We start from the raw sequence: 26,277 nt of genomic DNA, 5'->3' as shown, positions 1-26,277 counted from the left end.
TATTGTTGTTATAGCAAACTTTAATGATGTCATATTTGGGGAGAATACTGTTTAGGAAAAGTACTGCTACATCTTAGATTCATAGAGACGGAGAGGGAGAGTCTATGATGGGTTTTTCCCAAGAAATTTATAATCAGAGTGAGGAAAGAAGATTTATAATCTTAAACTTTCAAGTGAGAACACTTTCTTTTCTATTCTTCAAAGCTTATGGTTTAGATCAAAGGAGAGAACAGTAGGTTGGGAGAAAAACCACATCATAAGAAGTTGACCCTCTCTAAAATTGTGATATTCTTTCTCTATTTTCCTTTATTATATGTAGTAAGAGCAAAAGGTAAGGTAAACCAAGCCTCAATCTTCCACACTGCAGCAGAGAACATTAACCTTAAAATTCTTGGTGGTTATCACATGACATCCCTCTCCTTCTTCCTACCTCCAACTGTCTACTGAATTTGGTTTATTAGTAGCCTTATAGGCTATATTTTTATTAGCTTATATTTATTAGGATTAGGTCTTAAATGATAAATCTACTCTATCATTCAAGTGACAATTTTAACGTGTCATTTTATTTATTGTAGTTCACTTTTGAGTCCATGTTTCAGCCAACGAACCAAACTGTTACAATTATTTATCATCCACAAAACTGTAATGTTAAATTCAAATCTCCACTTAGTAGACCCATATCAATAAATTTGGCCTGATACAACTCTATGTTGCACTACCATCTCACATAATTAATATCCATTCTCACACATATTCCCAGATTTCTGTTTTCTGTACGTTGGAAGCATTACAAAGTTCTTTTAGAGCATAGCTCACATCTTCATGGGTCATGATTTATATATAACCTTGTTGGGTCTGCTGGGGCTTGAGTTAGCTTAGATTTAGAAGCAAAGAGGAATGGTGGGCAAGTTCACCTTAGGTGAACTTAGAGTATCTTCCTTAGGGAAGGCCATTTCAGTTTCCTCAGGTAAAGCAGGATTATTTGCCTCAAATAAGGATTGGATGGCTGATTCTACTGGCAAAGAAACCTCAACAGAATTTAGGGGTTCAATGTCTCCACCTTCATCAGGATCTTCCCATATATCCCCATGCTAATTTTCAGGATCCCATTCCTTTCCAGTCCATGCCTTCATTTTAACAGCAGACACCCTCTGAGGTTAGGAATTAAATTTGTGTTGTAATCTGGACTTGCATAGAATGAGAGTCTGGGTTTAGTTTGCAGCAACCTCAGTCCCGCAGCTATAGGTGGTAAGGGTTTCTTTCAGGGTAGACCTAGAAATCTGCAGATCATTTATACAGTGCTCTAGCAGGGAATTTTAATCCCTGAGCTCATCCTTTTCTCTCTCCAATTCACCCAGTGCAATTAGGATCAGTCAACCAATCTCATAATACTCATTAGTTTGGCAAAAATATTCTAAGTTTTCTATCAAATATGTGGTTACTTAGAACCTTTATCTTGTAAGTATTTCATTAGGAATATCCAATGGTGATATTTTCTGTATTTCTGTTGTCACATCATACTATGAACTATTACTGCTCTCTTTACTACTGGAAATAGAGTCATTCATCTCTTCGGATCTAATCAGAATTGCAATTTCAGAAACCCCAGAACCGATTTAGAAAACTCATCCTTACGATTCTGTTTTTCTAGAACTGCTTTAAGTAACAAAATCTGTGTTAGGGTTCTCCAGAGAAAAGAAGGAGCGACCATGGTCGCAGGCTTATACCAGATAATTCTACCTCTTGGAGCAAGGATGGATTCAGAATCCAAGCTGAGAGTATCAGATTCTCTTTTTTATAGAACGTATTTAAACGAAACAGAAGCTGAATCTGATTTATTAAGCTTGGAGGCTTAGAAGTTTAGTCAATTGAGAATTCAGCATCAACATCATGGTGATCCAAACCCAATCATAACCCAAAGTTTGGAGGAACAAAAATTATCAGCCTATTAGAGATAGTTGGCAGACAAAGGACTAGATCAGATATGTTGCAGAGAGTAAAAGAGAAAGAGAATAAGAAAAGACCTCTCAGTTCCCGTGCCAGTTGGGTGTCCTTTCTGCACTGGGGGCCTGCATTCCTTGTATTGTGTTTCCTCTTTCTTAGTATGATTGGGTTTCTGATCATTGCTCATATTCACCCCCCTGCCTTTTCCGTGGATTGTTTTATGTAAGTTTTATATATCTTCTAGAGAAAAACACAAGTTTTAGAAGAGTTAGATCCTTTTTGTGAGAAGTTTAAGTACTCTGCACTTAGAAGACCCTAAAAAAATCTCTCAGATTAAACAGTAAAATATCTGCTTAAACTCTTACTTTTCTTGTTGCTACAATCTTTTCTTTCTACCGACTGTACCATAGTTCTTAAATTTGTTGGGTAAAAATGCTCTCTGAAACTCTGGTGAAATCTATGACCACTCTGGAAAAATCCATAGTACACACACACACACACACACACACACGCACATACAAACACAGAATTTTGCACATGATTTCAGGGATTTTGCAGACTTCAGGAAACTTAGTAATGAGCCCTTATAACCCAGCTTAGAAATCTCAATCTTTAAAGTATAATTGCATTTCTATAAACATGTCGATAATATATTAATAATTCACTATGGGAGCTTTCTATTTGAAGGAATCCTATGGTAATTCATAGATTAAAGAAACCTCCCTGAAACACAGAGATATTTAAATTTTTTTCTTCTATAATTCTGAGTTTTAAGGCATATACCTTTAATACCAATATTATAGAATTCTAAGCATGTGTCAGATTTAAATTGCTTACATTTTCTTGGTTATAAAACTTCCACACCATATGTCTAATCCAGAGAATGTAGCTATATCCATCTTTCATATGAGAAAAAAATTCCACTTATAAGGGAGGGTTTTTAAATTTAATATTAAATAATTAAAATCCATCCTCACATAGACATCTCAAATTAAGATTGTTTACATGCTCTTTAATTAAGCGCAATTAAGAAGCTCTCTCAAAACATTTATGCCCAGAGGGAGCCTTGGTTGCACGGATAGAATGACTCTTAACACACAGGAAGTTGCTATGGTACTTGTGGAGGAGTTTCCCTTTGGAAGACACAGCAGGTACACTGGTTTCTGCCACATGAGGAAACAGATGCTGAGAGTTCTCGTTAGAAAAGGATGGATGAAAAGTTCTGTCTGCCCGTCCTGGACAGTAAGAAGGCTCCTCTGTCCTGCTCTTGTCCTTCCAAATCTTTTCTCATCCCAGCAGCAGTCATCAGGACAGCTAAGGCAGACCATGTTGTTCCTTTGCTCAAAACCCCTCAATGCTCCCCCCAATGCCCTGAGATGCCTTCCGTGGCTGGCGAGGCCCTGGGACTGTGTGAGCTCATGCTCCTCCCCACTACCTGCCTTCTTCTTTGTTGCCCTTTCTTCATCTCCATCTGGGTTCGCTCTGGCTCCCTTGGCTCTGACACACACCTGCCTTCTCTTCCTGGAATGCTCCTTGGATATATGCCTGGATTGTTCCTTCATCTCTGTTCGGTATGTGCTCACTGACCCCCTTTCAAGGGGTCCTTCCCTTATTACCTTCCTCATTCATTTCTGCCCCTTTTCCTCCTTGACCCTGACTGTTGGACTCTACTTCCTTAATTTGTTTTTGCCATGACACTGATTACCAGCTGACATATTTCATATTTTATTCAGTCAGTTTATTCTTTTTCTGCTAAGATATAAATTCTTAAAAAGTAAATGTTGTGACTTTTTTCTTTGCTTTGTCTTCAGAACCTATAAAATGATACAAATAGGTACTCTGTAAACATTTGCTGAGTGAACGAATTCTTGAATGAAGGAATAAATAAATAAATGAATGAACAAATGAATGAAATTAATGTGATTTTTCTGATTAAAAAATCATAATTATGGTTCTATTGAATTTTTATTTTTTTTAAAAGATTTTCTTTATCCATCAGAGAGAGGGAGAGAGAGAGAGAAAGCATGAGGAGGGAGAAGGTCAGAGGGAGAAGCAGACTCCCCATGGAGCTGGGAGCCCGATGCGGGTCTCAATCCCAGGACTCCAGGATCATGACCTGAGCTGAAGGCAGTTGCTTAACCAACTGAGCCACCCAGGTGCCTGAATTTTTATTTTTTAAGTGATTTTTTTTTTTTAATTTGGGGAGCTTTAGCTTGTCTATGCCTGTTAACAACAAGGCAAACCCACTTTTCCCATGTATACTGGCCACTTTTCCCCATGTGTACTGGCTTTATTTAGTTATGGAAGCAACTCCTTGAGCTTAAGTAGGAACTTCATGAAATTAGGTGACAGTAGTTGCTATAAACTGCCAAATAAGATGGTTCGATATCACCCCTATTCAAAACAGTGTGAATAAAGTTCGTGGAGAAGACAATCCATCTGAAGAATTGATTAGGAATCTTAAGACCTAATGTAGAGTTTGAGAAGGAACTTGGAAAAGAAAATAGGTTTTGGGGTCAGTCTTATCATTTTTTGGATGTGATCAGTAATCATTAAAAGCTCAAACTGAGGGGCACCTGGATGGCTCAGTCAGTTAAGAATCCAACTTTTGACTTCTGCCCAGGTCAACGTCTCAGGATCCTGAGATCAAGCCTCATGTCAGGCTCTGAACTGAGCATGGAACCTCCCTGAGATACTTTCTCTCTCTCTCTCCTGCCTCTGCCCCTTCCCTCTTTGCACATACACTCTCTCTTTCCTTAAAAAAAAAAAAAATTAAAACATTTTTTAAAAAGCTCAGACTGAAAGTGGATGAGCTAGATAGAAAGTAAAAGTAACTAAAAATTCCATGTTTAGAAGAATTCTCAAGGGACTTAAATAAGGAAGAGCTGCAATATATTCTGATTTCTGGGCGATGAACTCTTCAATAGAAGAGAGGCTCTAGCTTTTTTGCTAGGAACGTTTTGTGTTGGAACAGTATAAGAGGCAAAAGATAGACAAGCTTTCAGAAACAGACCTTTATGCTATAAAAATTACTCTTGGCTAATCCTTTTCCTTAACTACAATATGCTGTGAGTGATGGGAGAAACCCCAAAAGGATCAGAGCTCTAACTTTGAACCACACCATGATGCATAGAAAACATACACATCTTTTCTTAGAGTCCAAAATAACAGGCAGCTAGAATCGGATTGTATTTGTAGGGATTCTTTAGGTTATAATGATTCTGTTTTTATAACCAGGAACTTAGAACATGAGGTCTGGCAAGAATATTGGAAGTTACAGCTGTATGTTGTTAACAGCTAGGAAACATAAACCACTCCTCCAGCAGGAGCTGTCAATAGGCTGTCTTTCTTCCCCAGTGGGTCTGCCAGATTGGGTCATTCTGCAGTTTTGTTAAGGGACTGTGTTAAGTCCAAGTCAAATGCATGTCTCAAGAGTGGCCACTGCTGCAGCTAATTTAGGTAAAAGGAGGCAAGGAATTTAGTAGTGACTACTTTGGTAATTCAGGCAATCTCAGGGTGGTCAAATGACCTTGTGCAATTTAATGTGAGAAGCGGCGAGAAGAGGAATTTGCTTAGTTTGAATTGGGCTGTTGCGATGGATTTAATTTCTCCCTTCAGTTGTACAGCCCATGGATTTGTGCGGCTACCTCTCAGTCATAATCTGTTGGTGATTATTCATATAAATGAGTTTATAGATCCGACCGGGACAAGCTTTATATTTGTTTTCTATGAGCAAATATTATCAAAATTACTGGCACATAAAAGAATCTGTACCCGTGGTTAAACTGTTGAGATGTAAAATTCTCTTTCCGTTTTGTAAAATACAAATGACAGATTATTAGGTCACTTAAATAAAGTGAATGTTCTGATGTGTCAACACATGTCACCAGTCAGAATATTTAACAATAATTACAGGATGTTCCGAATTTTAAATGACTAGGAAAGAGAAAGAATTCTTTTACTAATGAAAAGTGGTTTTTGTTTTTGTTTTTTTAATATTCAGGTTGTTTGAATCTATTTTCTGAAGTAGTAGTAGGTTTCATCTGAATATTTCATTTTTGTGTTTCTATATTTCTGCAAATTTTTACCAGACTAGCTGTCTTATTGGCCTTGCAAGTGAGCATTACCTGTCTTAAATAAATCAACTGCTGCTGGTGTTCTGTTCAGAATTGATAGTTGCCCGTAGGAGAAGTAGCTTAGATAGAAGACAAACATCTGCAGTTGAAAACATCTGTCCTCAAAACTTTAGTTTTGAGGCTTGTATTGGGAGCCACTTCCTTCTTTTTCTTGCATTTTAATACATACTGTAGCTCTTCTGATTGTGTCCCAGCTTCACATTTTCTGAAGGGTGCTGGCCTATCTTTTTGAGGAGACTCCTCCCGCACATCTCAAAGAAAGAATTTCGAGAATGCTTTGTAGCCTGTATTTTCTCCCATAGCCTCCAAACCTGTGCAAATATGTTTGGGCATTTTCTGCCTAATATGAAAATAGCCCAACAGAAATTTTAGCTTTTTCTAAAACTCAGTAAGTATGAAGAAAACAGTGAGCAAAGAATTCTGAAAGAAGTAGACAGATTTTCTTATGGGAGATACATCATGACATGCAAGCGTCGATGTCATTTACTTATTATGAATATGTAAGCAAAGAATAGAGATGTCATATTTACCATTCTTTTTTTTTTTAACAACTTTTTATTTTTTTTTAGATTTTATTTATTTATTTGACAGAGATTACAAGTAGACAGAGAGGCAGACAGAGAGAGAGGAAGGGAAGCAGGCTCCCTGTTGAGCAGAGAGCTGGACGTGGGGCTCAATCACAGGACCCTGGGATCATGACCTGAGCCAAAGGCAGAGTCTTTAACCCACTGAGCTACCCAGGCGCCCCGCATATTTACCATTCTTAAAAGTTTTATGACTTTACTCAGAATTTACTATATATCTAAACCTTATATTATTGCACATATACATTTGAAGCTCTGCAAATTACAGGTTAATAAACTTCTTTATTACAAAAAAACCACACCATTTTTAGAACTCTGGTAGTAAATCCATAAATTCTCAACATTTCTAGGTGGCCCAGCTAAAGTTCAGAGCATGAAGACAACCTACGTGCCATTATACGAGGAGTATTTTGAAGAACAGAGGTTCATCATGATGATTCTGTAGGGGTGAGGGGTAAGTGCCCGGCTTCAGGAATGGTCTTTCCTAAAGGAATCATCAGGTTGTGTTTTGGTAGGATGGTTGGTGTTATAAGTAAACAGTTTATAGATTACCTTAAATTATTCCAAAGAAAGATCCAAGAGTCAAACTGTAGGAATCAAACACTATGTAACAATCTCCACTTATTTGGGAACTAACTTTGTTGGCATTTTTTCTAACATCTCTCCTTTGTAAAATAAAGCAAAAACTCAGAAGACAAAATGTTAAAAAGACGTTTTCTCCAATACTGAGTATAAACTTTGTCCAGGACCCATAGTAGCTGCGGCTCCAGCTGACTGACCCCAGTAGCCTGTGTAGCCAAAACAAAGGCTGGAAATGATTTTCTGATCATCATTAGGAGTTTCGTTATCAAACACAGTGTGTCCTAACACTGTGCAGTGATTCAACCATTGTACAGTGGTAAAAAGTCCCTCATACAATGATGTTAAGAATAACTCCCTCACATTCCCTGAGATGTATACTTTCTTCAACACACTTCAAACAAACATTTGTTACCATGTGTTGGATTGCGAAAGGAACGGAAGGACAGCAGGATATGACCACAGGAATTCAGGAGACGCCATTCCCAAATATGCCACTTTGGCATCCTGGTGATTTTGAGCTGTAGGCACTCAAAAAACAGTAAGTGCAGGGACATGCTTTCTCTGAACTCTCCTTATCTACCTAAAGACACATCCTCCAAAAAGAACTCAACTGTCTCCTCCCCAGGAGTTTCATCAAACAGGGAAGATTGACTCTTGTCAAGGCAACTGTGGGGGGGGGGGGTCATGGAATAGAAGCCACACCACATCCAGACACATTGTTACCAACTCTCACAACTCCCATCCATTCTTTGAAAGGCCCATCCATTTTTCCTAAAACTCGCATACCCTGAAGAGACCTCCATTTCCCTATTAAGGCCTCTTTCCCTTTTCCTGGTATTGTATTTAAGCCTGAATTTTAAAGTCACCTCATTAGGTTACTCATTTTTCCCTGAGTATCTCTCATATGTCTGTGAGGTACACATGTTTACTTCTAATTTTCTTTTGTTAATCTGGGTTTTATTACAAAGGTCTTAGCCAAGAACTGAGAAGAGTAGAGGGAAAATTATTTTTCCTCCTCTATGCAACAGAGATCAAAGACATGGGAAAACATGCAATTATTACACAATATGGTGTAGCTAGAGTTACAATAGAAGGAAACTTATCAGAGGCATCCGGTCCCAACAGTCTTTGTTAGGAAAGGATTGGACTAGGGAAGTCTCAAGAAAGGTGCTTTTGAGGGGTGTCTTGGTGGCTCAGTCAGTTAAGGATCCAACTCTTGATTTCAGCTCAGGTCATGATCTCAGGATCATGCTTAAGACTCTCTCTCTCCTTTTCCCTCTGCCTTTACCCCACTCTCTCCCTCTTAAAAAAGAAAAATAAAAAAAAAAAAAGAAAAATAAAAAAAAAAGGAAAAAGAAAAAAAAGGTGCTTCTGAAAGTATTTTGAGAGGATGGGATTCATTTGCCAGATGATTCAAATAAGAGGAGATTAATGTCCTGGGTGTGTATTAGGGAAACTAAAAATCATTTTGATGTGATTTATTGTGAATGGGAAAATGTAATCAAAATTTAAAAGAAATAATCCCCAAAGAGGACAAATTTGATTACAAGAAACATGAATAATTTGAAGACAAATGTAATGAAAATTTTTTGTTGCTATGCAATAGTGTAGGAAAATGAAACTCATTGGGATCTTTATATTATTAAAGTGGAAATTGAAATGACTTATTACCAGAGCAAGTGTGGTTCATCTTCTGAAAGCAAGGAGCAGATGAAGCGGTAATTTGAAAGAAGCATCCATCCTAAAGTAGAAGGTGACAAAGCAGGGGCAAAAGATCATCTGTCTCTAATTGGGGAGTGGTTTGTCTTGTCTCAGTGTCCAAAATGAGAAGAAATATGTACCCTATGTTAAATGGAAGTTAACCTGAGACATCCACAGAAATTGACCTGCTTTTTTAATTTTCATGGATAAGCGGTCTTTGTTTCTTACTAACTAACTGGTATTGGTAACACCAGAGCTTATTACTACTTCTCAGGTTATTTTTTAGAAATACTGAATTTTTTTTTAAATTTGCATTTTAACCATATTTAAAAGGCATCAGATCTGTAATTGTTTCTTGCTGCAATGAAAAGAACTGGCAGCTGGCTCCTTCGAGCCAAGATTCAGCTGCCTTTTCTTCTCAGTAAGTGTAGAACCAAAGATAGGGATTACTTTTATAAATATGTAATTATAAATTTTTTCAGATTCTGATTAATAATTCATCTGCCATTCCTATAACATTATGTTATGAATGTTAAACAACTGGATGAGTCAAAATTTGATATTTAAGGAGATTAAGGGGAATATCATGCTTGTATTTTAGGTCCAATAGCTGCCTTGTAGAATATTAGTAGAGTATAATTTAAAATAAATTTGTTTCTCTTACTGAAGCCACATATCTGTATGTTTTACTCAAGAAAGGTCATTATTATCAGTGGCTTTTAATACTCATGTGGATTACCTTATATGGTTCTGATCCAAAACAGTGATGCTGCTTTCTACCAGAAAGCAGAACTAAGTTAGAAGGTGTTCTTTCTTCCCCCTGCCCAACTTTTTTTTAACACAGAATTTGAAGTCTACTAAAAAAAAGTCTATAGTGTAACATAGCAGTTAAAAGTTAGAATCTTTTAATTCAAGTCCTAGTTTAATCGCATAAAAGTTGGACCAATTTGGGTAAAAAATGACTTAATATCTCCATATCTTACCTGTAAATAAGAATAATAAAAGTCTTTCCTGGGGCGCCTGGGTGGCTCAGTGGGTTAAGCCGCTGCCTTCGGCTCAGGTCATGATCTCAGGGTCTTGGGATCGAGTCCCGCATCGGGCTCTCTGCTCGTCGGGGAGCCTGCTTCCCTCTCTCTCTCTCTCTCTCTGCCTGCCTCTCCATCTACTTGTGATTTCTCTCTGTCAAATAAATAAATAAAATCTTAAAAAAAAAAAACCTATTTAAAAAAAAAAAAAAGTCTTTCCTTACAGGGTTGTTAAAAAATGAAAAGACAATGTCTATGAAGTTCTAAGTACAGTATCTAGCACATGATAGGACTAAACCTATGGCACATTTGCTATTTTTGTTCTTATTGAGGCAGGGGTGCAATGGAGGATAAGTGTGTATGTGCACGCATGTGCAAACGCGCACGGTGACTAAGTGGGAGCAGAATTGGCTACCTAATTAGTGGGGCCCAGGCCAAAGAAAAATATGGATTTTTCTCATTTAAATATTACTAAGAACTCGAAAATAGCAATGAAAGAGCCTTATACCAAGCAGGGGACCCTCTCCAGCCTGTGGCCTGGGTGACTGCACAGGTGGCCTTTGTGACTGCACATCCATGAAGCTGGCCCAAGGAGGAACAACAGCAAGCATGAGGACCTATTTTTTTTTTTTTTTAAGGATTTTATTTATTTATTTGGCACACAGAGAGAGAGAGAGAGAAAGAACACTAGTAGGGGGAGCAGAGGGAGAGAGATTAGCAGACTCCTCAAGCAGGGAGCCCGATATGGGGCTCCATCCCAGGACCCTGGGATCATGACCTGAGCCGAAAGTAGATGGTTAACCCACTGAGCCACCTAGGTGCCCCATGAAGACCTATTCTGAATAAAAAGCCAGAATGATACAATTACTTGAGTGCTGTTATAAAAATTAAGAATACCTGAAAGTTGACTTGTTGTGCTTCTGAATCAATTATTACCTTAAGTGATTATTGGGAGAAGGCTAAAATAAACATGGAGGACCCCAGTACGTAGAAATCATAGAGTGAACACGGTGATCATTTCATGTAAATACAGAATTTTAGAATGCAGTTGTCTATATATTAAGGCCCCAATTTTTAGCCAGAACCTCCTTTTTTTTTTTTTTTTTTTTTTTAAACCTTCCTATGACTTTCCCCTGTTGCATGAAAGAATAGAATCAAGACTTTTTACCAGGGCTTACAAGGGTATAGGAGTTAGGATAGAGCCAGCTGCTGTAGTAAAACAAAACCTCGCACAGCTAACACAGTTAAAGTTTTCAGGTCATCATCAACGACTATTTATTTATTTATTTATTTAAATTTTTTCGGTTTATTTATTTTCAGAAAAACAGCATTCATTATTTTTTCACCACACCCAGTGCTCCATGCAATCCGTGCCCTCTGTAATACCCACCACCTGGTACCCCAACCTCCCATCCCCTATTTATTTATTTTTAAGAGAGAGATAACTAGAAAGCATGAGCAGGGGTAAGGGTAGGGTAGACAGAGAGAGAGAGCGCAAGAGCGAGAGAGACTCTACACACAGTGCAGAGCCCGACATTGGGCTCCATCTCATAACCCTGAGATCATGACCTGAGCTGAAATCAAAGGCCAGATGCTTAACCATCTGAAACATGTAGGCGCCCTAATCATAAGCTTTTTAAAGAGAGTGCCACTAAAAAATTGTCATCTATCTGTTTCTTACTAAATTTACCAATCCACAGTTAGAGAAACAAAGGGACCTCTTCTGAAAGTATAATTGGTATGTCTCAGCCAGTCAAAGGTTTGGTTATTTGTTTATTTTAGTAATTTTGGCCTCTGGTTTGCCCAGACCATTTCTTAGCTTTGTGTATCAGTAGAGTAGAGAATGAGACTTATTTGCTTATCTAATTTCAAATATGATTTGATCTAGAAGTGTATGGTATTATAGCAGGACAGGTCATAGCAGTCCTGAATGGTAAAACTTTATACCACATTGTCCAGAAAAAGAGTAAGAACTTCTTCAGTGGTTTTCTAGGAGGATCAGGAAAGTTGCTTTCTCCACAACATCTCCTTATATTTATTGAGCCATATAGATCATGTCTCTATTTTGAATTAGTCACTGTGGCCAACGATGTGTGGTGAGGCTCAGGGAACCAGGATTTTCCGGTCTCCACCCCAGGAAGCACCCCATGAAAAATTTGGGCTACTTGGAGGTGACTTAATACCCAACAAGCTGACAGGCCAGTGGGAGTAAAAAAGTCAACATACTTCTGGTATTTGCAGGAGCAACTGGCAGATGTGGAACAGGTTAGTGATGTGGAAATCAAGGAATGAGTCAAGGAATTTAAAGGCAAGCACACTGGAAGATTTCTTATGGAACAAAGTGGAAAAGGAGATACCAGTTATGACCCAAGTGCATTTGCGAGAATGACAGTGAACCAGCGTCTGAAGTTTCATGAAATAAAAGGGAGTGATGCTCGACCCCTACTTATCTGAGTCTGTGGGTTCCTGTGAGAAGGAAGTATATGTGGGTGGTGTGTTGGATGGAAAGGGTGTTTTTTTTTTTTTTTTTTTTTACTTATTTATTTGACACACAGAGATCACAAGCAGGCAGAGAAGCAGGCAGAGGGAGAGAAGGGGGAGGAAGCAGCCTCCCTGCCGAGCAGAGAGCCCGATGCGGGGCTCGATCCCAGGACCTTGAGATCATGACCTGAGCTGAAGGCAGAGGCTTAACCCACTGAGCCACCCAGGCACCCCTGGAAAGGGTTTTTAAGGAGACTAAAGAACAAGGACATCTACCCCACCTCCAAAGACAATCATGTGGAGAATGTGGAAGGGAACACCACCACCACTTAGACGCAGTGTCCTTAAGGTAGAGCCAAGTTTCTGTTCAACAAGTAAGGAGACATCAAGAGAAACAGAGAAAGATAGGGATTTGCAGAGTTTCAGAGGCCTCCGTAGTTGCCTATCCTGTCTTTACTCACGGTCTGCTCTAGTCTATTAATTCTCTCACTACTTATGAGCTCAATGCATACTTGTCCCCCAGCACACAGACACACACACACACACTACACACACACACCCTTCATGCTTCTGTGCATGTTTGTCTGAAACGTGCATGGCTCAGGCACCTGCTCAGCCACGCTACATGATGGAGCGTCACACCACGTTGGATCCAGTACTGCGCCCAAACCAAGGCTTTCTGAAGGTGTAGTTTCCCTTGGTTTGTGCGTAGAGCAGTGGAGTCTCAGCCTCTGGGTTTGGATTCTCCCAACCCCACGTGTGCTGTATCTATCCCTTAGCATCTTGTCCTCTACCACCTGCCCCCCTATACTCTGAGCTGAAGGAAGTGAAAGTGAAAACAGTTCTCACCCCGTCATCGGGCCATTCTTTTCCTCCCCAGGTTCTACCTCCCTTTCCTTCAAAACCTAGACAGCCGCTCTCTCCAAAGTAGTTTTTCTCCCGCTGAGGTGGATGACCATATGACAGCTTTCTTCTTTCCTCTTTTAGGTGCTAATCTCTTGGCTTACCCATGATACAGGGCTTAAGTAGAAGGAAAATCTGTATTAAAAAGAGACAAGATGTACCTAGCGTCACTGCCACATACGTTTCTAGAAGGCACATCTGCGTATGATGCTTGTTTTCATTGAACTTGATCTGGAAGTAGGTGTGTCAGATAATATAATTAGCTGTATTTCTATACCTAACATATATTAAAATGGTTTTCACCCAAGTGGGTCAGTTCTCCTTGCCCTTCTTCCTTGTATTTTGCATTAGTCAGGTTTTATAGCACCTATTTATTACTTCCCTTTCTCTCTTTAATTGCCCTATTATTATGTAGAAATAGGTATTTTACTGAGATCCTGGTTCTCTGACTTTTTATCTGCATAAATAAGCCAAATTACTTATGTCTAAGAATATCAGAAGAGGGGCGCCTGGGTGGCTCAGTGGGTTGAGCCGCTGCCTTCGGCTCAGGTCATGATCTCGGGGTCCTGGGATGGAGTCCCGTATCGGGCTCCCTGCTCGGCAGGGAGCCTGCTTCCTCCTCTCTCTCTGCCTGCCTCTCTGCCTACTTGTGATTTCTCTCTGTCAAATAAATAAATAAAATCTTAAAAAAAAAAAAAAAAGAATATCAGAAGAAACCAAACAGGCTTGGGAATCCAGCGACATTCTAATTCTTTGATACCAACTTTCTGGTTAATTTTGCGCCAATCCAGCCGTGCTTACTCTGTGTCCCCTGCCGTGTGCCAGCTCTCTCAGGAGCTCCCTCCTGGAGCTCGTGTTTCCCTTACTGGTAAATGGAAAAGGTTAATCAAGATAATCTCGAGGGTCCATTTCAGCTCTTTAGCCTAGGAGCTGGATAATGTTTACCTTACTTATTTTTTTCTCTAAATGTTTATAAGCCGTGAGTTCATAAAATTAATTTATTGCTGATATAAAGGCCATAGACTTCATTACATATAAATATGTAAACGAGCCTGGTTTTTTTTTTCTTTTTTTTTTTTTTCCTTTTCCCTCCTTAATTTTGTTCCCCTTCTTCTGTGGGAAACTTAGACGCATCAAGCATTCAATGAATATTTGTTCATTACAGTCCATTGATCTGCTTCTCTGTGCTTCTCCGAGATGAGGAAAAAAGGTGAAACTAAGTTTTTCCTGTTGGTTGCCTGCTGAAAGGTGCTGAGGGAAGCCAGGGGCAGCTGCCCTTTCTGAGCAAGGCTGGAAGCCTTCAAATGCTGCTCTCTGTGAGCTGCACACTGGGGACCGTCTACCTCCACTTCTTAGAAGATTCATTTACTTGCAAGACTGGAAAATGCCAATATTCTAAAGGTTAATAGGCTGACGTGACTTATGAAAACTGTCCTCGGACCTTACAAAGTCGGTGGTAAAGAAGGAACACTGAACAGAATGTACTGTACGGTGGGGGTCCCTAAACGGGCTCTCAGACCAGGCAGTACCCAGAGAAAAGAAAGACTGACAAGGCTGGCTGGGATTTGCCACAAGACATTCATGACTCACTCCTGGTGATATGATAGCATCTAGTGGTTTGCCGTGGGGTTTTCTTTAATGATATGTAAATGACAGCAACACTCGGATTCCCTCCAGGGTCCTGGGAGTCCTCCACATTAAGGACTCCCATTCTGGTGGAGGGTAAAGCGGTAGAGAAATGACAAGGCAGGTGGCTCCCTTCCCCTAAGGGATGTCCCAGAAGACGTTCTTCCAGGAACGAGACTCATCATTAGGGAAAACCCCCAGAGTCAGGATTCTCTGCGAGTGGGTGGGATTCCTGAGAGTGCTAGAGCAGCTTTCTGGGCTCCAGGCTGAATTCCGCGGGCTGCTCTTGACAGAAGCTGAGCCACCTTGATGGTGATTATCTGATGACAGTTTCACAGGCTGTCAGTGTCCGTTGTGCCTGAGTGGCCCTGCTGAAGGGTAATGGGGTTTAATTGCTCTTTAGGGGGAGGAGGTGGGGATGCTTGGGGGTGAAGTGTGGGAGAGTGTTTTATGAAGAGGTGTTAGATAGACACGGAGGGATCAGAATCTATATTCATCGGCACAGTGGGATGGTGCTGCTTAAAATAACAGCCTGAAGTTCGAAAAGCGTTTTAAAGCTAAATCTGAAAGAAATGCAATGGGTTCTTTCTCTTTCCTTCCTTCCATTTCTCCCCTTCTCTTCCATTCTTCCCTTCCCTTCCTTTCCCTTCTTCTCTTCTCTTCACATCTGGTGGTGTTTGTTGAGCATTTCTCCCTAGTAAGAGCTGGGAAGGATGCCTGCCTTGGCCCTGCCCCATGATTCAGCCAAGAAAGGGAGGCTGAGTGATCCTGCAACTACTTCTTTGTGCCCCCGGACCTCACCACCTTTGGCATTCCGATCTGTTTTTGCATACAAATGGAATGAGTGTGACAGTCTCCTGGGTGTCCCTAGTGAATTCCTGTCTCTATCAGGAGAAAAAAAAATCATGCCCGCCAAAGCACAAAATGAATTTAGCCTGTGACATTGTCAGCAGTGTCTATGCAGTCTTGCCTTGGAGGAAGCCAGAAGGAGCTGAGGGGTGCTTTGCGGCAGTCCTCTTCTGTCAGATCGCTTTCACTAGTGTATGTCTCTCCTCACTACCAGAACTACGACATCAGTCTTCACGGTGGGTAAACAGAGGCAAAGGAATTTTTCCTAAACCGTGTGCATTGCTCTGGAATGGGACAAGGCCACATTCGTTTTTTTCTCTTTGTTCTCCTTCTCTGCTTCTCTGACTGGTGATGCAGGCTCTGGCAGGTCCAATCTGTTTATTCATTTTTCTTTCTTAACTGTGTATTTGAAACCTTAACTAGTGTTATGGGAAATGAGCCACACTTTCTGAGCACCAGTCCCTTTAGGACAAAGCTCTAGTCTCAGCTACTGAGGGATGTGACGTCTAGATGGAAATCTGGCTGCTCCTTTCCAATGTCTAAGGTGGTTCCTATGCATGTAACATTGGAAATTGCCTAAATGGCAAACCCAAATCACTACTTGGTTAAAAAATTCAGAATTAGCTATTTAACAAAGATGAGAAATGCAGCTACCGCTTGTTTTGTGTCTGTGAACAATTGCACATGTTCCTTTCTAAGGAAAGCTAAACCCACAAAATATATATTGAGCTACAAATGAAGTTTGTTGTTTATCTCATTGTCTATTTTACACATATTCTCAGAATCTCCATTTAAACTTCAACGAATATCAGCAAGTCTTTTGCCCTAGTGTTAATATAATAATTTTGTCATTTGTCAGAAGCCTTCATAATTTAAACTTAAAAAAAGTCTGTCTGGGAAGCAATGATAATGATATGAATAATTAAGCTGCTGCTTTAAGACATAAAATGCTACACGATGCAACTGCGAGGCATTCCCCCGTCACTTCACGCCTGTACACCTGCCAGATGACGTGGAGATGAAGTTAGGATGTGCCGTTCTGGGATAGACTGAGCATATTGTCTAGAGGTTGCATTCTGAATACTCTAAACATTTCTTTAAAATTTAGAGTTCAGTTTTATGAGGAAAGAGAAATCATACCTGAGGTATAATTTTAGACTTACCCGACTACGCGGCTCACGCTCTGCCTCATGAGGTTGCAATTGTGTTCGTCATCGTCATCCTTTTCACTTCGGGGGCAAGAGGATTGGGAATCAATGCATTTGGAGTTGGAGTGAACTTCCTCCCATAAATCCATTTTCAAAGGAGTTGCTGAAGGAGATTAAAGCCGTGTATGCTGCATCTTTTGTTGCAAGTCCATTTTAAAACTTCTTGGTTGGCGAAGATTCAGATTTTTTTAAAGCCGGATACCAAGAGCCTTTGACTGATTGGATTCTAGCTGCTCGTTAAGATCATGGGGTTCCTATAAGAAACACGTATGTGTGTATGTGCGTGTGTGTGTGTATGTCTGTATATACATATACAACCTTACAATTGTAATAAATACCATCTATCCTATAATTCTAGTTTGTATATAAAGCTTCTTTTTATTTTATAACTTTGATATCTTGAAATTGGATATATGCTACATGTATGTCACTTATGAAGCACAATAAAACAAATGTCTATGATCTCCTTCTAGGAACTATAATTTCTCGCTATCATGTATAATCCAACCCGTTCTTCAGTTTCCAGGTCAAACGTCACTTCCCCAGCAAGCCATTTCCTTACATCCCAATGTAAACTAGTTCCTCGGCTATTTTTGATAACGGCACCTCCCTGCCCCCCATACCACTTGCTGCATTTTGTAATGATGGATGTTTAGTATTTGTCCCCTCTTCTCTACTGTAAGCTCCCTGGTATTATAATCCGTGTCTGTTTCATACATTACTCTTTTGTTCACCTATTATGGTGGCTGGCATATAGATTTTCTGTGGAAATTTATTGATAATCATTTAATCGAGAATACATAAACAAAGCTCTGAAACTTAATAACTGTACAAGTCAGTTATTAGCAAAAGGTTGGACACAGTGATTAAATTACGGATGCCTAAAATCACTCCACTTTTTGATGGGGAATCCCTGGTTTAATAGTAACTTTTAATCACAAAATATGAGTATGAGTGAGGAGCAGTCTGAAGATGTATTAAATGCAAGAAAAACGTATTGAACTTCCTCTATGTGTGCAGTGAGGATATATGTATGTGTGTGTTTATGGGTGTGTATGAACATATATGTATGCATGTATATGTACGTATGTGCGACGTGTGTGGGGGGAGAGAAAAAAATAAAGAGAGAAACAATACATTCCATGTGAAAGGTTTATGAAGAGAAAAAAAGGAATTATTAAAATCTAATAAAAGAACAGGAAAGAAGGAACCATTAGAGAAGTGGGAGGAAAAACAGAAATATGTACCAGAAGCCATGGGTGGAGAGTGTTTCATAGGTGAAATGAGATTGGCATTTTCTTCTAAATCTAGGTATTGAAATAATTAACAAATAAAACAAAGAACAAAGAAAGAAAATAACAGTGGCATGACCGCTGAACCAAATGGGGTCCAAATGGACTTCCTACCAGGGTTCTAAAAGTTAGCTAATTTATTGATCTGATCACAGTCAATTCTATATCTGGATAGGCTGATGTGAGTATCTGAATGTCTAAGTCTTAGCTAAGGAGAAGCAGAGAACACAAGTTCTCAGCAGGCAGATTCAGCTCCGGAAAGAAGCAGCTGGAGATGAGCTCAACAGGCCTAGTTTTCCCTCCCAGATTTCTAAGTCTGGTAAATCACATCACCTCAGCAGTATCACACTGCAGCCCAGAGTCATGTTAACTGAGCCCTTTTCATAGGAAGGAGATGTCAGGAGTTGAAAAGAGAAGCGATCACTTTTCTAAGGACAACAACCAGGTTATCAGATTTGGAGCGTATAACCAGTAAATACCGAGAATGTTTAAGCGTAATGGCAATGGCTGGGACAAAGGTCAGATTAAACACGTTAAGAAACCACTAGTTCCCATCCAAGAAAAGGACAAAATATAGTCTTTTATTTTATTTTATTTATTTATTTTTAAAGATTTTAAATGTCTTTTATGGTAGAAAAATATATTGGTAGCCAAGGATTTTTTTCCCAGAGACAAGGAGAAGCTTTTCATCTCTGAACGTAGAGCGGGAACTTATTTTGGGGAATGAAAGATGGAAAATGCTAGAGCTGAAAAAGAAAGGGCTCAAAGAGACAGGGAGGTGGTAAGGTCATGGGCACTTCCTCATCAATTATTCATTCTGTCTAAAGCAAATTCGGGATTTCACAAAAGCAGAACTTTTCACTGGCCCATTGGCTTCTGGCAAATTCCACCTGTTCTCTCCTATATGGTCTGAATATCCTGCCAGGGAGAGAGCTTTTAAAAAATAGCAACACGTTGAGCTCTAATTAGTTCACATTGTTTTTTTTTCCCCATGGATATATCTTCCTTAAGAAAATTGCTAATTTTTACAAAGGAACTTATGTAAAATAAACCATATGTGTATTTTTACATTAATTAAGACATTTCTTTATTCTAAAATACAACTAGGGTGAATGATCTACATTTTCCTTTGTCGATGCAGTATCAATCTGTAAACAGGGCAAATGTTACACATTGATCCTTTAATGATGGAATTGTATGAACTGTCTGTGCTTTCACTTTTAATTCTAGTCTAATGCCTTTCGTCTGATACAGCGTTGCCAGAACCTAATAAATCTAGTTGGCACATGGAGGAAGTCATTTAACATTGTTGGCCTCAGTCACAGTCGTTTAAGTTCTTTGAATCAAAGTTTCAACTAGATAAGTTGCTGTAGTTGGTTCTTATTAAAAAAAAAAAAAATTGTTTCTTTCATCCCTCATTGGTTAGGCCTGAGCTGTATCCTCCGAAATCTACATTTCCTACATCAAGATTGACTATTCAGAGTCTCACTTTAAGCACACAAAGGAACTGAAAAGAAATGCTATGAATGGACATGGATTTGTAGGCAGAACCAAGTACAGTCTTTTCCAAACAGACCAAGAGCCCTTTAAGTAAATAGGCCCCTGGGTCTCCTCTGATTGCTATGGGAAACACACACAGGTAGGGCTGTCTCTATTGTTGTTAAATTCTATTCTTGCTAACAAAAGCCATGTCTATTAGTTTCTTGAATAAGCTCTGGTATTTCACAAAGAAATGCATCCTTTGTCTTGGGTCATAAAAGATTTTTTGGGTGTATAATGAAAGATACATTTACCAAGGTGTTTTATTACTCCATGGTTGGAATTAATCTCTCCCTGGTTTATGCTTCTTTGGCATGTTGTAAATGCTTCTATTATAGCACTTATCACCATCTGCCTCCATTCAGAGTTGTTAATGTATATTTTTAGATTATGAGCTGCTGAAGGGCAAGGACCATGCCTTCCTCATTTTGTATCTCCATTAAGGCCATATGCAGTGACTTGCATTTAGTTGGTGCTAAGTAAATGTTTATTAAATTGACTGAGTAGGTGGCATATACCTAGAAATAGACTGCTGTTCGTTGAAAGGACTGTTTTATTTTAAAATCTTGGTTGCCAGAAAAATATGGAAAAATAAACAGGTTTGAATGTTATGGGGGACTTTGGTAGAGCAGACACACTCTCTTGGTCAGTTTTCTTTGGTATCACATTTTAATATGCATTAACATATGTTATTTATGTTTTATTAATCAGGATTTTCCAGAGAAACAGAACCAATAGGATATACACATAGATAGACAGAAATGTGTTGGGAGGGAATGGGCTCATGTGATCTGGCACCTGAGAAGTCCTATAATCTGCCATCGGTAAGCTGAAGGCTCAGAAAAACGGGTGGTGTAGTTCTAGTCCAAATCTGAAGGTCTGAGAGCCAGGAAAATCGATGGTAGAAGTCCCAGCCTGAGTCCAAAGGCCTGAGAACCAAGTGTTAATATCCAAAGGCAGGAGAAAATTAAAATCCACCTCAAGTAAGACAGCAAACCTGTTCTTCTTCCACATTTTTGTTCCATTTAGGCTCTCAAGGTATTGGATGATAACCACCCACATTGACAAGGTCAGTCTTTTGCACTCAACTCTACTGCTTCGAATCTTAATCTCTTCTGGAGGCATCCTCACTGGCACACAGAGAAATAGTGTTTTACCAGCTATCAGGGCATCTCTTAGCTGTTCGGGCTGACACATAAAATTAACCATCAGACATGTAGTAAACGAAAGACGTCAGCTTTGGAGTCAGGCAACTCCGCTATCAAATCCTTTTTATTCCCGTAGATAGCCAATCCCATATGATTTACCAAACTTCTTTGAGCCACGATTTCCTAACTGTAAAATGGAAACAATAGCATCACTGTCATAGAGCTCTTGTGAGGCTCACATAGGCTATGTAAGGAAATCAGGTAGCACATCTAAATAAACAGAATTACCTTCCATTTCCTTTGATCCTTCTCATCTTTAATCTAAAATATTTTGATGAATTATGATCATTATATGTGGGAGGGCTTTTTTGAACAGTGATTTATTGAACACTGACTGCGTCTGTGGCTGAACTAAAGCACTGTAAACACATCTCACAACACTCACCGTCCTACAAGTCAGTTTGGAAGATAATGTCAGTGGACTGCTATCTTACAAGAGAGTTGTATTTTGGGCACTTTAAGAGTGGAGAGGATGATAGCCCATCCTATCCTGTGGTCTCAGTAAAGCGTTCCTGGAGATGATGATGTCTGAGCCTACTTTAGACACAAGAGTGAAGTGAGTTAGGTGAAGAGAAATGGGAGGAACATGCAAGGCAAAGGCAGAAGCATGAACCGAAGCAGAATCAGCGTAAACCGTGGTCTGTGTTGTGAATTACTAGAATGTAAAGGTATAGAGGAGATGGCAAGAGAAGAATCTACAGAATTAGGTAAGGGATAGTTCATGGAGATCTTGATTAGATTTGCTAAGGCGCTTTGACACTTTCCTGTAAGCCAGGGATTATTTTTAACTTATTTTAAACAAAGAACATCTCTCTCTCTCTCTTTTTTTTTCCTTCTGTTTGTTTGTTTGTTTGTTTTTTTTCAACAGAAGCCTACAGAGGAATATCATCTAATAAGAATAGAGAGCAAGATAACTCAAAATTTTCTTATGTAGGGTTTACTAATTCCTCCTTCCCCACAGGGACCATTGAAACAATTCCAAGGAAACCTCAGAATTTCAGGAATCTAGTTTGAAAACTATTGCTGCAGAGGGTGAAGTATGGCTGGAGAGTTTTAAGGAGGTTCTAAAATGAAATGGAAATAGGAATGCCAGTGTTTTGGGCAATAAACTTGAGTTTTGAACTCGGCCAAATATCTTTACTTGATAGCAAAGGTCTCATTTCAGTCGTTATGGGTTCTTTTGAGATTGGACCTTTTGAGGTCTTTGTAAATGAAGAGTTTTATTCCATATGCTTTGGTTGGCTGGGGTGTTTTCCTATCTGGCTACCATTTTAGATCTCATTGATAAGTTCTGTGTCAGGTTTTGAAGGTACTGCATAAAGATTGTCCCTACCTTCAGCAATCTCACAATCTAGGAAGGTAACAGGAGATAAATGAGATAATTTAGTAATAAAAAACACTAGGTCAATTAATTATAGATCATAGTCATTAATATAATGTCAGTTATTATGCACATAGTGGGGAAATCCTACTGATAAGAGGCGATAATGGATTAGAACCTGAGACTGAGAGAAAATAGTCAGGGAGATATGGGAAGAAGACTGAGACGGGGACATACATGGCAGACAGGGGAAGAGCATGGGCACAAGTACTGCTGAGAAGGGCGTGTTTGGAGGACCTCAGCTATAGCAGTACTGTACCTGGGGATCGTGCATCAGATGTGTCAATCAAGACTCAGGCAGGGAGAATTATGAAATAAAGATCTTATCATAAGAATTAGACCTTACACAAGATTAAAACTGCATAGAAGTCTATGGACATTTGTTAATCTTGGTGACTTCCACCTCTGTGAGTTTGTAGAATAGAGGCTGCTCATTGGCTTGAGGCCTCTGTCACTTAGCATGGTTGGCAATCAGGAAGAGAAACTGGAAGTGGAATGGAAAAGAGACAAAAGTGGAACTTTCTGGCACATATGTATTGTGTCATTATCTCTGAACAATGACCTTCACAAGGTAATGGCAGTTGTTTCACTTTTGCCTCCTAAATCTCTTGTAATCTCACTTTTGGTCAGTTATAACTTGAAACTCTATAGGAACAGTTCCTAGTGTAACCAAGTTGACTAAAAAAAAAAAAATCTAGCCCACAAAAATTCATGGTATACAACTCTTGAAAAATTGACATTTTATTGCCATGTATATGCTTTAATCAAAGCAGGGATATTAGACTTGCATTGAGACTATGTAAAATGGATAGTCAGGGCCTAGAGTTCAAAGTGGGGTAGTCGTGTCTCAAGGCAATGAGGCTATTATGAAGCTGTTGTATTTATCCAAATGAGAGAAGATGAGGACCCACACTGAAGCACTAGTAATAATCAGAAAGACAGAGGAAAATGGGATGACACTCATGTTTCTGGTTTGGAAAATTATGTAGATGTTGATAGGACAGAGTACATTGAGAATTAAATAAGAGGATCTAGTTCATAAAGAAGAGAGTTAAATAGGTTCATTTTGGATAGGTGAGTTTAATATATCTAGACAACACCTATCAGTAAGTAGTAGATGGTTAGAAATACAGTTATGCGTCTTAGAAAGGCAATATGGGCAAAAGGTATAGATTTACTAGCTGTCAGCATACACATGGTGGTTGAAGTTAATAAATGGATTAGCCATGGAGACTACGTACCATGAGAACACCCAAGGCCACACCAACATTTAAGGACAACACCGAGGAAGGAGGGCCAACAGACAGGAAAGGAATAGGTGCGGACCTGGGAATAGAAGCAAGAGTCGAGTAGGTTGAAAGCCGCGGTGGCAGAATAGTTCCATATGGAGGGAAAATTCATTGTGTTCAACTTGTCACAGAGATCATGTTAAGAAAAGCATTGAGAAATACTTGTTTTTCAGTGAAGTCATGAAAATAGAGCATGATTGGAGAATGAGGGAGTGATGAGAAAATGGAGAAAGTCTATGTAAATCGAATTTTGGCTATGAATTAGAGAGAGGTAAATAATGCTAAGGAAATGTATGGTAAGTAAGTTTGAAGTTGTTTTTTAGTAACTTAAAATCATATCTTGTCACTATCGCTTGTGTTGTTTATTCTATGTAAACTATCTGTGTTAATTGAACCAGGCTACAAGGTATCGGGGAATGTGCTAATTGATTGGCTGGATTGAAATATGGATTGACTGAAGTTTGTTACTGATGACAATTTTCTTCTATACATGGAATAGTTCAAGTGAAAAAGCTACTTTCAGGAAGTAAAATGTGATACTGCAGTTAGTCTACCTCTTTCTGGTACAAAAGGGTAGAATGCCAAAGTGCTTTAAAAACATTTATTTAGTAGAGAGCCTGAGGCTACATTATCATCAAATTTTCAACCTCCTATGGTTGGACATGTTTTTTGATTTGATTCTTTATTACAGGTGATGATTAAAGGGAATTTTATCTGAATATTACAAACGTGGAAATGAACAAGAAACCAAATGTTTTCTCACTTAGGTCTTCCAGGACGTGAGTTATTTACCATTTTATAGCTATAGATTGAAGTCTTCTGTCTATGTTGACAATATTCAAGCCATTGGCAAGTCTATATTTTCTAAAGTCTCAAATTTGAATAGAAGTGTGCAGTGCTTATGGCCTCATAAGCACATGTGCAGAAAAATTTCTCTAATGAAACATGACTTTTATTCCCACTAAGCTTGGCAGTGTTTCGTTGGATCTCTACATGCTGCACATCAAATTAGAGATTTATCATCAATATCGTTATGTACAGCTCCCATGTAAAGGATTATTTATAGCTACAATGAAGCCAAATTCTTCCCTCACAACATTTCATGGAAGTGCAACTCAAATCCTATTACAGCCAATTCCAAGGAGATGGTTCTTTTGTCATGTTGAAAATAGATTCAAATTTTTCCTTGAAACAGATGAACTCTTGGCAGAGGTTGATGCAGAGATTTCAGATGGGTTAGAATTTGACCTGGTATGCCACAAACCGATTTTGGCTCTTGTAATGATATTGGAGGTTAATCCAGAAACCTCAAGATGGAGAATATCACACGTTTTAAAAGCCACTTGTAATGAAATAGTTCTTTCTTGATGAACCTAAACAGCATTTCTTCACCTTCTTTTCAGATTGTTTAGTAAACGAGCTTGCTCTGTAGGAATGTGCTTTTCTTTACCTGAATCCCAAATATGTTTATATTTGGCCAGATGTTAGTTAATTGAAACTAATTACATTTCCAGAGTAATCCTGGCATCTGGAGTCAGTCAGGCTGTAAAGTAAAGCTGAACTGAAGCATGGTGTTGTCCCTGCCTTTCTCCAGCTGCTGCCGGAAAGGCAAGATTGGTGGTATAAGTACTCTGAAGTCAAATAATCCGATTCAGTGCATTTATTTTATTTTAATTCTGTTGTAAGTAGTAAGTAACATCCTGCGTGGTTATCGTTAAGCAGGGTTACCATGTTTAGGCTAAAGAAAAAGTCCTGCAAACATATGAATGAAAAGCAGCAGAGAAATTACATACTGCTTTTTATGATGCTGAGTATTTCATCGACACTCTGCTCGCATACACATTTGTGCCTAACAAATTTTCTCGTGTGGTTGTAGTTCTAAGTCCTTAGCAATGCAGTCTGTATTCTGGAAAGGAGGCTTAGGATTTTCAGTGATAAATTTTGTTTAACAAAGTCTTAGTGATGAGACAGAAAGATTTTTAAACATTCCTCAGTTGTTTTTATTTTTATTTTTAAAGATTTTATTTATTTATTTGACAGAGAGAGATCACAGTAGACAGAGGCAGGCAGAGACAGAGAGGGAAGCAGGCTCCCCGCCGAGCAGAAAGCCCAATGCGGGACTCGATCCCAGGACCCTGAGATCATGACCTGAGCCGAAGGCCGCAACTTAACCCACTTAGCCACCCAGGCGCCCCCATTCCTCAGTTTTTAAATTGCCCCTGTTTTCCATAGCTTTCAAAAGGCTGAGGAGAGTTTTTAAGTAGCTCTTAATTATTGATGATTTTCATGGGAGTTCATTATTCTGTGGGGTTTGCCACCTTGGCAGCAGGCTAAGTGACAGAAAATAGCTGTCCCCACGATGGGACTGAGTTCATTCTGAAACCCTGTGATAGGGTACTGGACTTTAAACCATCTTCAACACCTAAAGCACAGGGCAAACACTCAGCCAAGTGAATGAATGAATGAAGTCATTAATACATCATCCTATGATATCTCTGAATATGATAATGCTGGGAAACTTGTGAGACC

General features: G+C 39.2%; 1 long non-coding RNA gene across 3 annotated transcripts in view; it reads left to right on the top strand.

Moving 5' to 3' along the window:
• Positions 1–26,277, top strand: part of LOC309844474 — an 83,975-nt gene that overhangs the window by 40,423 nt on the left and 17,275 nt on the right. For all 3 annotated transcript variants that reach the window (XR_014300724.1, XR_014300725.1, XR_014300726.1), the window contains one exon: positions 7,015–7,118. This is a non-coding gene — a long non-coding RNA (uncharacterized lncRNA). The remainder of the gene's footprint in view (positions 1–7,014; positions 7,119–26,277) is intronic.

Source organism: Mustela nivalis, assembly GCF_964662115.1.
Source record: "Mustela nivalis genome assembly, chromosome: 11".
Taxonomy (NCBI): domain Eukaryota; kingdom Metazoa; phylum Chordata; class Mammalia; order Carnivora; family Mustelidae; genus Mustela; species Mustela nivalis.
Note: the sequence above shows the minus strand (reverse complement) of the source record. Positions and strands in the feature narration are given on the sequence as shown.